The sequence below is a fragment of the Grus americana genome, chromosome 1 (assembly GCF_028858705.1).
Source record: "Grus americana isolate bGruAme1 chromosome 1, bGruAme1.mat, whole genome shotgun sequence".
Lineage (NCBI taxonomy): Eukaryota > Metazoa > Chordata > Aves > Gruiformes > Gruidae > Grus > Grus americana.
In genome coordinates, this window is record NC_072852.1 from 186,467,433 (window position 1) to 186,483,335 (window position 15,903).

The window sequence follows — 15,903 nt, forward strand, 5'->3', positions numbered from 1 at the left end:
ACAGGCTAAATAGCAGATTAACAAATTCTAAAATGCATTTTCAGTTTCCACCTTAACGAAGTCAAAAGCTAACAATATTTGTAAGCCAGAGATGTCCCAAAGGCACAAATGACTGGTAGGTGCCAAATCGTCATCAAAAGTCTGTGGGAATTAGATACCTCTCTGCCATTTGAGTCAACACACACCTCCCTGGCTTCAGAGATCTTTTGAAAGAGCAGATTGGGGTTTTGACCTTTATGCTGTCTCTTTGCTGCTGATTTCCTGAATGCCCATTGTACTTTATCACTATTCTGCTCATTCTGTAACACGAGTTTCATTTTTATTTAGAAATCACCCAAAGCAAGTATAATTCTTGTTCTTAACTCTTACATAGGCTATCCAAATATTATTGCCCCAGGTTGGGGTTTTTTTGGGGGGAGTGCATTAAAAGCACAGAGTTTCTCAACCTTTCTCATGTTAATGTCAATAAACGCTGAGTTAAGCTGCTACTGATTATTTTGTAGACAAATGTGTGTTTTTTCAACAACATCAAGGGCAATTTTCAAAACAGACAAAAATAAACATTCTGGAAGAGCCCATTCCAGTAGGGTAGTCCTAATTTTTTTCTCTTTTGGGGCAGTGGGTGTCTTTTTTATTTCAAGCCCTTCATAATGACACCTATGTAGAAAATGATGTACAAAATTACCATTTACAGCCATTCTTCTCTGAGGGCACTATTGCCATTTTTTCAGCAACTGCCCTTCTTTTTGCCTTAGGTGATGAGTAGTCTTTGTGCAAACCTATCAGACAGGCTGTTAAAGGATTATTTTTCCTGAGCTATACCATTCTTTAAGTCAAAGAGCCAGCCTGACCTACCTTGCTTGTGAAGATCTTCCTGAATGAGACTACAAAATCCTTCTACTGTTCTTTGTCATAACCACATCACTATGCAAAGTTTCCACAAACCATTAAATATCTATACAGTCTATCCATACTTTCCATGCATACTTTCATCAAGTAATCCTTAATTCAAGCAACTCACGCCCCCAACATCGCACTTTGATGTTGTAAATAGTCTAGAATTTTACTAGGAGGAGAGAGTGATTTTTTTTCCTACTTAGTTCAGTGATCACTAAAATGCAGCCACATCTGGGGTGGCTCTTTAGCAATACACAGCAGTGCTATATAACATGATGATCGGGAATGGAAAATAAAGACTAATGTATTCAGCTGAAATGGCGACTGAAATTTTCATAGGCAGAATATAATTACCTGAGCTGGCATTCTGCCAGGACACTGGGGTTAACATTATTACTCCTACAATATCCCTATTTATGGGCAATATGGAAAAAAAAGTAACAACAGGATTTTTTAATTGAACCAGTGTGAACCCAACTACAGTAGGTTGCAGTCCAATTAAAATTGACAGCCCAGTGAAGCGTATACACATAACATGCAGATAAATATAGAAAATTCAACTTGTTCTCTTTTTCTTTGTCTTCTCCTCTTGGTGTTTTTTTGTTCCGCTGGATATTTCATTTCATTTTCTAAATCTTTTGATGCCAGGAAACTATCATTGACTGGAAACACTTGCTAGCTTTTTGCAGACAGTTTTCATAACTTAAAATAAAGATGGAAAAATATATCCTGTTAAAAGTTTCAGCACTGCATTTCTTTCCTTTTCTACAGCATACAGTATTAAAATTACATTGGCTGTGCAGCAGGAGATTAGAAAGAGCAACTGCTTTTAACCTTTAATAGTAAAGTCACTAAATCTGTCTTTGAAACACACACAGTGTATGCACTACCGACTACTACTAACCTACAAACAAGCAGTCTGATCCTCTACTAAAAATGCTAACTCTTGAAAGGCAAAACTACTTTATTTTGTCTTTTTTTATTCTTTGGAGAAAAATAAATACTTGAAGTGGCATAAAATATATTACACTGCTTACTGCTGGTTCTGTAGTCTTTACTCACATGAGTATCTCTTTCTCAGACATGTAGAACCACGCAAGCACCCACCGAGGTCAACAGGACTCCTGGGGAATTAATATTCCCTATCTGACAGAGGTGTTGTGAGGTGTACTTCATTAGTGTTCTGAAGCTCTCCAAGAGCCCTAGATAACAGCTGCTGTATGTTATAAGAAAATAGTACTATTCATTATTACAGAAGAGCTAAACCGTGTTTGTAATTGACCATTGCCTGAATTTTTTCCGAAGTTATTGGGTTTGGCGATATGCCTCAAAGCAAATCTGTTATTTAATAGAATGAAGAAAGTAAAGCAGCAACAGGGTATGTTTTAAGAGCAAAACAGAAGAAAGCTCCCCTGGGCTATATCCTATTGACCTCTAGTTCCATTATTGTTTCTAAAATGTTTTTCCATTTAAGGCATTGCCACTGAATCCTTCCCAAGAAGCCCTGGGAAAGGATATAAAGTGAGGTCTCTACTAAGCTTGTAAGTAACATCTCTAAAAATGGAGGGTTGATTAATGTTTTACTGACAGCCAGGTTTAAGGGGGGAAAAACCCTCCAGGCTTTGGCTATGAATCTTCTATAATATAATAAATGGTGCCATCTACTGGCTTTCTTTTGCTTTTGATCAGCGTCAGGGTTTGATTGTACAGTACAGCTACTGCAAGTAGTGTTAAAACACCAAAGAAATCAAGCCAACATGACTGTAGCTAGCATACTTCCTGACAACGGATCTTGGAATGATTCACAGGGGTTTCCATAAAGCAAACAAGCCTGAAATGAAATAAGAGTAGTACGAGAAAGAAAAATGGCAAGATGCAAGCAAGAGAGAAAAGGCAGCATTCCAGCAGACATGTGAAACTGAATGAAGGGTCGATAGTGAAGACAGATACAGCTAAGCTGAACCAGATGCAGCCATCCCATAGGACAAATTAGTGATGAGACTCCTCAGAAAAGGGGAGCTTCTCCAATCCCTCCCAATTAATTTTCTGTTAGAAAAAGAACAGCCAACCATGCTGGGTTTTTTCCTTTCACCCACGCCAGTTTCTACTATTAAACAAAGAAGAAAATGTAAACAGACCTGACAGAAGAAATATTCAGATAGACAGAGAAGTTATGGGTCAATTTCTTTCTCAGAGTTCAATATTTTTCCTGATTTACACTAGGAGCAAGAATTGACTCTCTGACTTATGCCTCAGAAAGCTACATGAACAGTGTCATGTTCTGCTCTTAGTTACATAAAGAAATCTTGGCACCTCTTATGGGGCCAAACTGGACTCACTGAGTAAAGGAACTGCTACAGAATATTATTTTTTGTTGTTGTTGTGGCTTTTGATGTATCTGGATAATTTGCTTGAAAAAGCAAAATCAGCTGTAGAGCTATTTTAGTCTGATTTCCTAAGAAAAAGAGACTAGCTCAATCACAGCATCTGGCAAAGGGGAAACAGTCTCAATGATACACAATTTTGTCAAGTGCTTCACAAAAAGCAGAGTGGCTGTCAGTGCTTCTTTGGAGGACGAAGCACGAGGGGAAGCTCCTCTCAGACATCAGACAACCCCACCAGATGCAAATCCATAAGAAGGTGCTCTCCTTCAGTTCCGCTTCTTGTAAAATACATGTTTGTCATGATAGTCTTCACCTGGTGAGAAACAGATAAGCAGGGCTGGATGGAAATGCAGGTTATCAGGGCTTTTATTGCTACAAATGGAACCTGCATCAGAGCAAGTTACAGCTCCTTGGGCTCTGGCTTCATCTCCTATCAAGGAAGATCATGCTTATCTGTGCCTTATGGAGTGCTTTTAGACTTTAAAAGTACAAGACATCACACATGTCTTGACACAGATGTAGATTTCTTGATGCCTGAATCAGAAGCACAAAGAGAATCAGTAGCGCTCACAGCATAGTCCCATCTCCACTCCTGGACCGCAAGTTAAGATTGTTATATAGCCCTCAGGAGTATGAGTACTAGCAGCAACCACACACTGAGGAATTTCAGGTGATACAACTCCATTTGGAGTTGTGCTGGAAAGGACTGGGAACTCTGGAGTTGCTGTGGAAAGACTTTCATGCAGTCCTTAAAAAAAGAGGCTTCTGGAAAGTAAAATGATAGAACACAGGTTGAGAAGACTATTGCCACATGTGTAATCAGGACTTTCCAAAGGGGGTAACTGAGGGCCAAAAAGAAGGGTATGACAATAAAAATCATTTATATTTTGTGATTAGCGTGCAGACCAAATCTTACAGAGTCTGTTTTCATGTCAGCTTGTGCAGACATTTTCTTCTCACTTCATTTATTTTACCCAGTAGTTAATGACCTGATACTGCAAACCTGAAGTTCTATAGATTTGGTATCCCGCTAGATACAGGATCAGTTTTGTAGCAGACTTTCATTACTCTCCCTTTAAGATTTTAACCTAATGAAGAGGATATTAAGCACATTGGTTCCTTCCACCAGGCAGGGCAGTTTCTGTCCCAGTATGAGTGTGAAAGGACAAGAGCTTTCTTTTTCGCACCAACTCTAACCTTGTGTCTTAAATGGACTCCAACTAGTCTATAGCAATCTCTTGAACAACATTAAGTTTTAAGAGAAGAGTCCTAGCTCCTGTAAGAAAGGCACTGACAATACTTCCATTCTCCAGCTCCTATAAGAAGTTCTCTGGACAATGTGTAGCATCGGAGAGACTGGCTACAGCAGCTGTGCATGACACCCGCGGCTTCCAGTTCAATTCTTGGCTCTGGGAACAGGCACAGAGCAACTATGAGTCTAGGCAGCAGATGGGGGCATAGCTAATTGGTCTGGTTTGATGCTGGGCCATCCGCAGACAGACACCTTGCACTTCTTTCTTAGCAGTGATTCGCCATGTCAAAGAGCTACAGATATGGGAATGATAACAAAGAAAGTGAAAACAGCAATCACTTCAGCGCAGACAATCATTTTTCCTCAGCTGTGCTGACCAAATTCGCTGCAGAACTTTGGCAGACTTTTTGCAGACCAAAAGATGCGATTTGTCCTTCTTACAGTGTCAAGTGGCAAAGATGTTATGTGAGTGCCGTCATTTTTAATGCATTTTTGCTGCTTTCTTAAAAAGACTGGTGGTCATTATAAAAGAAGGAAAGCAGAATGGCCTACCATATGTGCAAAAAATAACGCTGGATGAAGAATACCATGAGCGCAGTGGTTCATAAACAAGGGATCAGAACTCACTAAGAGTTATGAGTATGACAGAAGTTTCATTGCAAAAGCAGGATTCACAACCAGAAGCATAAATAAAAGACTGCAGTTGCAACTGGAAGAGAATTCAGGAGCATGCTGGAACCAGTGGAAAAGTTTGGGAGCTGTTCCATCAAACCGTTCCAGTTTAAAGAATGGCAGCAGACTACAATCTTTATACTGTGTAAAACTTCAACTTTCACATTTTCTTCTCCAGAGATTACTGGCTACAAATCTTAGTATTTTTGTGGTAACAATTGTGGTTTTGTCTTCTGTAATGTCCCTGCTGTATTTTACATGCTCTGGGACAGTAAATGACTGTGATTATACTGCTTTGAGGGAGGTATGATATCAGATTGTGCCTGCCTTTCACTTTTCAGTAGAGTTGCTACATTCTCGGTGTTTTTTAAGGATCTTTTCTGTTTTTCATTAAAATGAAAGAAAAACTACTGCATTCATTACAGATCAGCCATTTACAATGAAGTAAAACAATCAAAACATTTTTTGAATGGAAGGCATATAAAATATCTTCTCAAACCACCAGTGCCTAAAAAGAAAGAATTTTACTGTCCATGTGGATCTGTTTAATTATCTTACACAGAAAAATGTCACCCTCTGGAGGGCCAAGTTCTATTCTTTCATTGTTGATGGAGCTGTAAATATAGGAGATCATAATGGGAAATGCTAGCAGAACCATCAGTGATGTACATCAACACAAAAGGTAATTTGAAATTTAAAAGCAACTCTTTTGCCTTGACTTTTCTGAATGTCACCACCTCTATCCCAAAGAAACACAGGAAGAAAGATTGTTTGCTGTAGTATTTTCAACAGTAAGTGACCAGAAGTTATCTAAAATAAGTGGTGAAGATAGGCTAAGTGAAAATAGTGTCCTCAATTAAACCAGGCACTCAGATTTTACAGGACTAAAAGAAGTGAGTTGCATCTATGCTGTATTTTAGCTGAAAAACTCTGAAGTCCAGCTGAAGCTAATTGTGTTGGTAACATCTGTAGCACATGGAAAAAGAAAGAGTCACATCCACAGTGATCCATGCTACCTCTAACAGGCATCAATTTTAGCATGAATACTGGATGTGCTTCTCAGTCCAAGAAGCCTAGATAATTTGCTTACATTAACTAATGCTTAAATGGCTAAATATTAGACAAGACAAATTCCAGCACAGCCAAATGGAACACCTCTAGTGAAGCACATCACCGCAGGGCAATTCTGCTTTCTTAGAGCAATTAATTTCACCAAAACACTTGTTTGAGGAGAGGGTGAATCACCTTCTTAAGGTACCTCTCTTTCACATAGGAAATCTACCTTATTCATTTACATGCTTGGTATGGCTAAGGTTAGGCAAGAAGCATCCCACACAGAGTCAGCAAGCCTCGCTGCAAGTGGTCTTCTGCTTGCTGTGCATTCCACTATTAAAAGTCTCTTTGCCGTGCTGGAGAGGGGGCTGATCAGCTAACATAACATCCAAATGCAGGCTGTGGAGGGAGGTGTTTTGCAGATAAATTACTCGGAATTCCAGCACTGAAGAACTGCACTAGTGTATCTACTAAGGAACATCATTCCCAGTTGGAGTTTATTAGGCACATCTGCAAAAGTAAGAGAATTAATGGCTGTGAAACAGACCCTTTGCTTTCATGACCACTAAATCCCCACTGAAAAGGTACTCCCACTTGGCTATTGATTCAAACTAAATGTTAGGTTAAACAAACATGTCCTGAACTCTGCTCTAAAGCCAATTGTCATATATGCATGAGGAAGAAATGAAGTGGACATGTATTTCGCACCAGTAATTTGGGCTCAATAGCCAAAATTTCCCTTTCATTATCTCTAACAAGGATGCCTCATTTTCCATTCAGGAGAGAAAAAAAAAAATCTCAACGAATGTATTTCCAATCAAATATTTCATCAGATTTCTCTGCTTCTGTATTGTATGTTTCTAAACATCTAATTTTAGTATACTAGCACATGTTTTCTACTAACATATCTTCTCTTTCTCATTTATACTTGACCTTCTATACATCATTAATTAAAGTTGTTAGCATCACAATATGTCAGCTCTTCTTGTGTTCCATTGCTTCTAAAAACAATGTTGCATTGCTGTTTTTCTTATCAGCTGCTCTTTTATGCTTTCATGACAGCTTTTGTGTGGTTTGTTTCCCAATGTACATTATTTTCCACACTTATGTATTAAAAGCAAACATAATTATACTAAATGGTATCAGAAAATTAAAGCATTTGGGAAATATACTAATGAAAGTTCAATACTTGCTTTGTATGAGAAAATTAGCACTCTTGAATAAGCACAGTTAAGAATGTCTCTGGTGCCAATAACCTAAAAAGTAGTCAAAATCCCCTGTGCCATCAGCTAATAATATAATGTAACACCAAGAAAAAAAAGAAAAAAAAAAGTAGAAAAAGAGAGAAAAAAAACCCAACAAAAACCCAAATATCGCAAAGCCACTCAAATGGAAAGAAAGCCATCTGCAGCTGCCTGGGCAATACGAAGGCAAAGTGAGTTTGATTAAGTTTTAAAAGTGACAACTAAACTACCTATAGGTGTAACTGCCAATGTATGGTTCCTTTTTCAACTCCAGACTTATTGAAGTGAGTGGAGTTAGACTAGACAAAAGCTGCAGGAAATCAGCAATTGATCTATTAGCTCCTACTTTTCAACAGAAAACCAAAAAGGCTTTGAAATTCTTAATCACGATATTTCTGAAATGGAATAAGCATGCTCTGTAGCTTCTTTTTAGGTATAAATGGAAAGGAGTCAAAACCACCAAAACATTTTGATTGCTACTGTAAGAACTGAAGTGGTGTTATGACGATTGTAATGAGTTACTTTTGATTTCATACTTTGATCCTTCTTTGAGTAGCGAGGTGTTTCTTTGTTGTTTTGTGAGTGCTAATTGCTGCAGTGCTGTGTTAAATCATTGTTATGCTGGTTTTCTTGAGCAGAAGGATGGATAATTGAATAATTACAAAGGAGGAGTTCATTAAAATGGGTATGTTTATAGAAATGAGATTTTCCAGCAATTCAGTGAGGGGTTGTGTACAGTTATGCAAACTATCTGTTGCAAAACGTTCTTTTCCTACCTAGAAGATAAAATCTTTTGTGCACAGCTTCTCTCAGAAGCAGACCAGGAAATGACAACTGCACTGGGCCGACTTTCTTCTCCACATGTTGCTGTGAGAATCCTTAATCCTGGTGTGATTCAAACTTCAGCCATAGGATTCCTCTGTTATTATGGGTAACTCACCAAAACTCAAATTCTGCATGTAAAAACAGATCTCAAACCTGTTAAAGATGTAGGAACTACTGTACACCACTGAAAAGCCTGCAGAATAATATAGAATATCAATGAGCAAACTCTCTTCCACTTTGGACTTTCAAGTCATTCCTTTTCTAGTGCAGAAGACAGCAAAATATTTGGTCCCATGATGGTTGAATACACCTGAGCCACTAGGTCTCACAGTGAAGGAGTAGGTGCAGTGCTGAGCTGCAACAAGATCCAGGTGCTACCTCTCCAGCTGCCATACTTACTGCCTTAAAAAATTTCAGCAGCTACTGCACCCTGTGAGGAAGCGATGGAGGTACCACGAGGAAGAGACAGATGTTTCATGGGAAACTGACCATCAAACAAATCTCACAGCTTAGTTCAAAGAATGAGTTAAAAAAAAAAGTAACCTTGTGAGATTCTACTGATGCTTGTAGAGTCAACATCAGATCAGTACTTTAGATCTTTCGCACAGGTCTGTGTCACACGAGTTAATGGACACCAGCAGTAACTTTGTGATTCCTCAGCATCTGGAGCAAGATGAAATTATCTGCTGACTGTGGAGGATTTCTCAGACTTAGGAACCTCACATTCTACTATGAGCTCTGTAGTATAAAATGAACACAGGCTTATGTACTGCTGTTCTCCTTTCCCCAATTTCTTTTTACACTCGTTGCGGCCTGTGTCTGTCTCCCATTCACGTTCCCTGGCTACCCTCGTCTAAATGTATTACCTACGTTTCCAACTTCATCCTCATTTTGAAGGGACTGCTCATCATTTTTATGGTCATTAGGTACTAATTTTAAAAGTCTAGGTTACAAAGAAGAAACTGGAAATTCTCACTGATGCAAGTATTATTGGCAACTGGTAAGACAGTTCACATGACTGGAATGCTAAAGATCTTTAGATAAAATTTGTTTAGGGGAAGAGCTGAAAGTAGTGAATGATGTAGTGGTAGTACTACAAAGACACTGCTAACTGGTCTGTATATCCTGATAATTCAGAAACTGATTGTCAATGTGCTAAAACACAAAAACCAATAAGAGAATGCAGCAGAGTGGGAAGGAGGGAGAGTCTTTGTAGACCATGAAACCATACCAGAATTATTTCTTATGGCTTGTCTGCAGTGAGAGGCAGACTGCGGGAGAGCAATTGTCTTGCCATGGGAGAATTCAATTTCAGAAGTGTAGCATGGAGGTCACAGAACTTATTAGAGTTTCTAAAATTATTCCTTGTGATCCTTTAACACAGAAAGTATTACTGCTCTCGATACAGAGTAACTCAATTATGGTCTCACTACGATGGATAGAGCTGTATTAATTCCTGGCCTGGAGTTGGTGAGGGATAACTGGAGGTGATAGATGGGATTTATGTCATGTAATTTTGATCATCTACCATGAGTTTAGAACTAGTTGCCCTGGACTCCTTCTGCAGGCAACAGAGGGAAATAGGCACTGCTAGAAGGCCAATCATGCCACCTATCTTAGAGCCTCAGGATGTTTCATCTCACCTCATGTTAGTTATCCAAAAGGTGGATTTCTTCCCACCCAGATGCCCTCCATAGTCAATGCAAACAGCAAGGCACCACCAGAATGTGAGTTACTAAATTCTAACTAGGTGTCCAAAACAGGCAAGGTAAATCCCTTGCACAGTAGCTGATGCTGCAAAATGGCTAATTTCCCATGGCTGATGAAAATTGTGAGTGAAGTTGGCTGGGGAGCAGCAGATAGAAAAAAGCAAATGAAAAATGGGAGTGCTATGACAGAAACTAAAAAGATGCTTAAAAAGCAAAGAGTACTCCACCAAGAAAGAGGAAATCTTTAGCTAAAAACCGAGTCCGGTTCACTGGCAAATGGAATAGCTGTTAGAACCAGCCTCCCACTGCTCCCCAGTGTAACAGATGGAAAACATGATATTGAATGTAATACAGAAATGAGAAGCTTACAGCCCAGCAAATCGATAGGGAAAGCTAGAGAAATACAAAGAAAAATATGTGGCCAACAACAAGCCAATAAAAGCAAAAAAAAAAAAAGATATTTTGAGCATTTACTAAGGATATAAGGCTTGGATACATCTTACCTAATTTTAGACATCAGAATATAGTTATTTACATCTAAGCTAGTGGCCCTTCACTCCCTTTACAGTCAACTGAGAGAAACAGGACTTTTTAGGGCACAATTCCTATCATCCTAATGCAACTGTATAAAGCAGTTCAGATAAAACATCCCCTAGAAGTGTTTCTTTCCCTCCATGACTATAAAGGTAGAACCAAGAGATGTAACTGCAAAAAACTTGAGATATCCAAGCTTTCCTCTGCCAAAATGTTTGCTTATTTTTCCAACTGCATCAGTTAACCTAATACAAATGCATTAGCAATTAAAGAAGTCTTAGCAACAGTATGAACTCATAATTTGAGAGATGGTAATAATTTTAGCAGAGATGCATAAAAGGTACATAACGTATTTGTACTGCACTGGAGCAGGGCATTCCAATCCTTTAGTAACTGCAACAGATATGACAAAACCTGAGGGTAAAATTTTAATCACAAGACCCACATAACTTTTATCCAAGTTGGTTGAGAAGGCTGCTGGTCTACTGATGTAAATTTTATGTGAATGTTATAAAGTCAGGATTTAATAGATTAGAATTCTGTGCCAATATTGAAAAAGAGAAAGGTGGTGAAAGTAGGTAACTACATGATGGTTAGCCTGAAACCCCTCTCTCTCCCCTCAAAAGTCCCTGCCAAAGTTCAATCCTTTGCTCTGAAGCACGTAGCCATAAAATAAACCTTTAAATAGGGGTGAACAACAGAGTGGCTGTGTTATTTCTGAGCTTATCTCACAGAAAACAGGCATTTAAATGAGTCTTTTAAATCAAGGGCAGTGGCTCCAGGTTCCCTTTGCAGAGACTGCAAAGAGCCAGACTCTGCCATAAGGCACATAGGAACTGAATCAGCTGCGGGATGCCTTTCTCTTGTCAAGTATATTGGGAGCCTCAAGCCATGACATTCATACCTTACATTTAAACTTTCCAGAACACTGACCTTGAGACAGAACTGCAGTTTCAGGCCAAAAGATTCAGCCCAGGCAAGGATGTTTAAGAAGCCTGAAAACATGGGGTTATATACAATAAGTTGTAAAGCCATAACTACCAGCTATAGTCAGTTTTAGTCAGCTATAAATCTAACCTAATCTTTTTGAAATATATTTTTCAGCAAATAGCAGGAAGACAATAATCTTAAACAGAATAGTTCTTACTAAGAAGAAAGTGACCTAAGGAAAAGTTTGCAGAAGACAAAAAAGTCCTTCTGTTTATAGTGAACTGTGCATTATAACTCAAATTAGTACAGAAGGTCTGAGAAAAATTACCAAATTCTTCCTCTTTTAAAAACAGATGAATAATTAAGAAGAAATAAATTGAATCCTCCACTAGTTGTTTGCAGCTGGAGGAGTTAGAATACTCAGCATCTCCCTTTCATCCTGCCTTTCCAGAAATAAAATAGTATCTAGGAGTATTCACCATGTTCTGTAGAAATATTAACTATTCTCACGATAAGTATTGATCTTCAAATCGAAACAAGTATGAAAGGTGCCTTTACCGTTCTTTACCACTAGAGGGAACTATTGGACTTTATTGCCAGCAGGAAAAAAAGCAACTGCATTTCAAACTGAGAGTGCTAGTTCCACTCCATAAAAGTCTTCATAACTTTGTTGAAAACACTGTAATGGATATATTATGTTAATTAATATAATATGTAGATGATAGAAAAACACTGATGCTTTTATGTGACATTTAGTTAATAAGTATTGAATATATGGTATACAATATTTCTCATAAAATGAGAGATTAAGCAGCTTGCTGCTCCTGGAAAGATTTAGAAAGAATTTTACTGAATTATGTAAAACTAGACTATGTTAAATTAAAAAGCTATTGCAAAATGTAGAAACACTCATGTAATTTCCTAACGGGAGAAATCTCTGTTCAACACAGAGCACCGTCCTTTGTTCATTATTGTAGCAACCATTTTCAACCAGAATCACATTCAGTGACATGATAAAGCTGTCCCCTCTGTCTGCTTCCATCCAGATGGGGAATGTGCAGTGCAATTATCTTTCTTTTGAGGAGTAGGGAGGGTAGAGATTTTGTTTGTCTATCTGGCTTTGTCCTTTGCAGTTTGTGGTTTATTTTTATCCTTTGTTTTGTTAGGTTGCTACATGTCACTTCCTCTAAAAGCTAGAAAAAGCCAAGTGAAAGAATTGAGTGTGGTACTTTAAGCAGGCTGTGAATTGGTTTTGCTGGATCCACATTTCTGAGGCAGTTCATTGCACTGCCTTAACCCTGCCCCAGAAAAAGTGTTTGCCTCCTGCAAAGTAGACAATTAAAAAAAAAATATTTCAATACTGCTTGGAATTCCTCGAGGAATTTCAACAAAGGATTTAATAATTACTTTGATAACAGTATAGTCATGCATTTCAGAAAATTGGGTAAGAGTTCTGAAAGTGTTTGGTTTTCACCCTCGGCAGCATGACATACCATCGATGCACGGCCGCGTGCATCATTGTGTGGCCACGGTATCTTCTTCCTCTGAAGCACTGCATATGAGCCATAGTAGAATAGCATGCAATATGTGCTGTCACACTCATGCACACAGCTTTCTGAAAGTGACTCTCCTATGCCGAGGGCCAAAGCAAACTGCACCGGAGGGAAAGCAGCATAATATTGGTGTCTATCCCCAACGCACCTTCCCTCGTCTGTTGTGTATCGCATGTAGCCTTGATGAGAGCTAAGATCTTAGCAGGTACATCTGTATTACCTGACACATGTCCTCTGCTTCAGCATCTGAGGTTGTTGGGTCACGTGAAAGGGTTTCGTGTGGAGCATCAGCTTACAGCATGGGGAAATCCTCCCCCTTAGCACCCATCAGTATCTTTGCTGCATCACAAGATGTGATCCAATGGCTGTATTGTTTCCCTGTGGAGTGTGGAGTTCCTCCAATATTTTCCTACTCATTTACACTATGTTGTTGTAATAAATCCAATTTCCTGTGCTTCAAACTTTGGCTAAGCGGTGGGTAGGACTCATTGGTTGGTAAGTTTTTCACGCTCATTTATTTACCTGTCCACTGCTGTTTGCTGTCTGTTTTGCTGCTCAGAGTGGGCAGTCACTCTTCCCATTGCCTGCAGAGCACTGAAGCCAGAAGTTCCTCCCTTAAGCCCCACACCCATCCTCAGAAATGACTGATGTGGGTTTGGCAGCACGCTTCTCTAGTGGGGAGCGGTAAAGAACATCAAGTGCATTCACCAAGTTATCCCCTGAAAATCATAGAGCATTCTCCTACTGTCTGTGTTTGCTTGCTAAGGGAGAAAAATGGCCTGAGATCAACCTACTACTGTTCAACATTGTACCAAGAAAAATTGGTCTCAGCAGGTTGACAGGATTTGCTGGAATTAGACATTTTATAAAAAGCTACATACATTCCTTGTTTCAGCTGAGTTTTTCGCAGATAAGATTTTCTCCCAATTAACTGCAATTCACTAGTAAAATGTTTATGCCTTTCTTATATTTATTATCTGTTAAATATTGAATACTAAATTTGAAATGCTGCACCTGGGAAAATATGTAAATACGCTATGACACAAAGTTCTGTTTAATCAGAACTGTGCAAAATGTATTTCACCCTGTAAAATGTGGTGTTCAGCACATGAAACAACGGAATATAGATTTTAGGTGTACTCAGTGACTAAACCTCTACAAGTTTGGTGGGGACTGAGGACAATCAAAGTGTCAAAGATTAGAGACAAATCAACTCAGGTGTCAAGGCAGTTGAATTAAACACACAAATAGTATGTTTACGTGGGATGAGAGATTATAATTGTGGCGTTTAACTAGTACAGTGATGCAGGATGACAATAACAGTCAGAGTCAGTATCTTATAATAAATTATTTCAGAGATGGAACAGACTTTTTGCAACATGGTGGACTTTTTGTACTAAGCAACATTTGTATTAAAGAGTTCATACTCTATGACAGTCAGTACAGCACAAGTAAAATGGATTAAGGACTAGCTAACACATTTCCACAGATAATTGTTAAAGAAACTCCAGCATATGAAGAGGGTATTCATAGTAGAATTCCACAGGTATTGGTATTATGACCAACACTGGTATTTTTCTTTGATATGGAATTAAAGATAAACCGAGTTCTAGCATAATTTCTTAATTAAATGAGAGCAGAACAGTTACACATAGCATAGACACACATTAAATACTTGAAGTATAGGTACATTTTGTAGCAGGAAAGCTGAGAAACTGAGGTGTACTTTCATTTCCAAAGCTCCCACCATTCATATGGGGATATGGCTAAACCATGCAGTAGCTCCTTTCTGGACTGCACAGCTGAGTTTCTTCTTGGGAAAACCAGGACATGAATTGGAGGGAATCACAAATGGCCAAGGCTCTTTTTGATATAGAGTTCAGCTATTAGCAGATGTAGGGGAATCCTCTGTAGTTACCAGAGTATTTGAGACACAATTGAAATAAGATTAGTCCATTTAAATATGTGTATTGAAAAAGCAAGTTTTATGCTGAGGAAAAAGGAGGAATACACTTTTGATAGCTGAGATCCCTCGAAGGGGTGAAGGGCCCCAGTAGGCAAGAACATGAGCTCTCTTGCAAAGTACAGAGCAAAAAGGAGTATTAGACAACTTAGGCCTTGGATGATAGGAAGGCCTCTGTGTAGGAGAAGGGAATGTTTCCTCTGCATATAGCACTAATGGGAGTATTACATACAGCTCTTGTATTCGCCTCTATTAAATTATATTAAACTTCGAAACACCAAGAACCATAAAAGTAACACGAGATACTGAAACTTACTGAGATATACTAAAAGGAACAAGAAAAATGTAGGTCCAAGGTCAATTTGATATGAGTGAATCATGCTGTACATGCATCAATATGTAGAAACTGCCCTAATACCCAGAGAAGTAATAATGAACATTTTCATTGCTCAAAAACAAAAATAGAGGTGTGATAATTTTTTCATGTTAGAAGGTTTGGATTGTTTGCCAGAGTTGTTTCCTATTGGTAATAAAGTGCAAGGTTGAACCAGGATATTATAACCACCGTAATAAATGTCAAAGTAAATTTGGTTGAAGTAATTTGTGTGGCTGATACAAAACATATCTTGATGCATTGATTGTTCTAGTTCAGAAATAATTACAAACTAAATATGAAAACAAGACAATATCAGCCGTAAAAGGCACATTTAAGGGCATGCAGTGTTAATACCCTGAGAATTTTGAACATTGTACCACTTTTGGGGGGATACGTTAAGCTAAAGCTCTCAGTCAGATCTGTCAGTCAATAACTTAGGAAGGCTTGATCTATTTAATTCAGCAAGAAGACTGTGCATAAGTATTTTTATGGAGAGAAACTACCTGATATA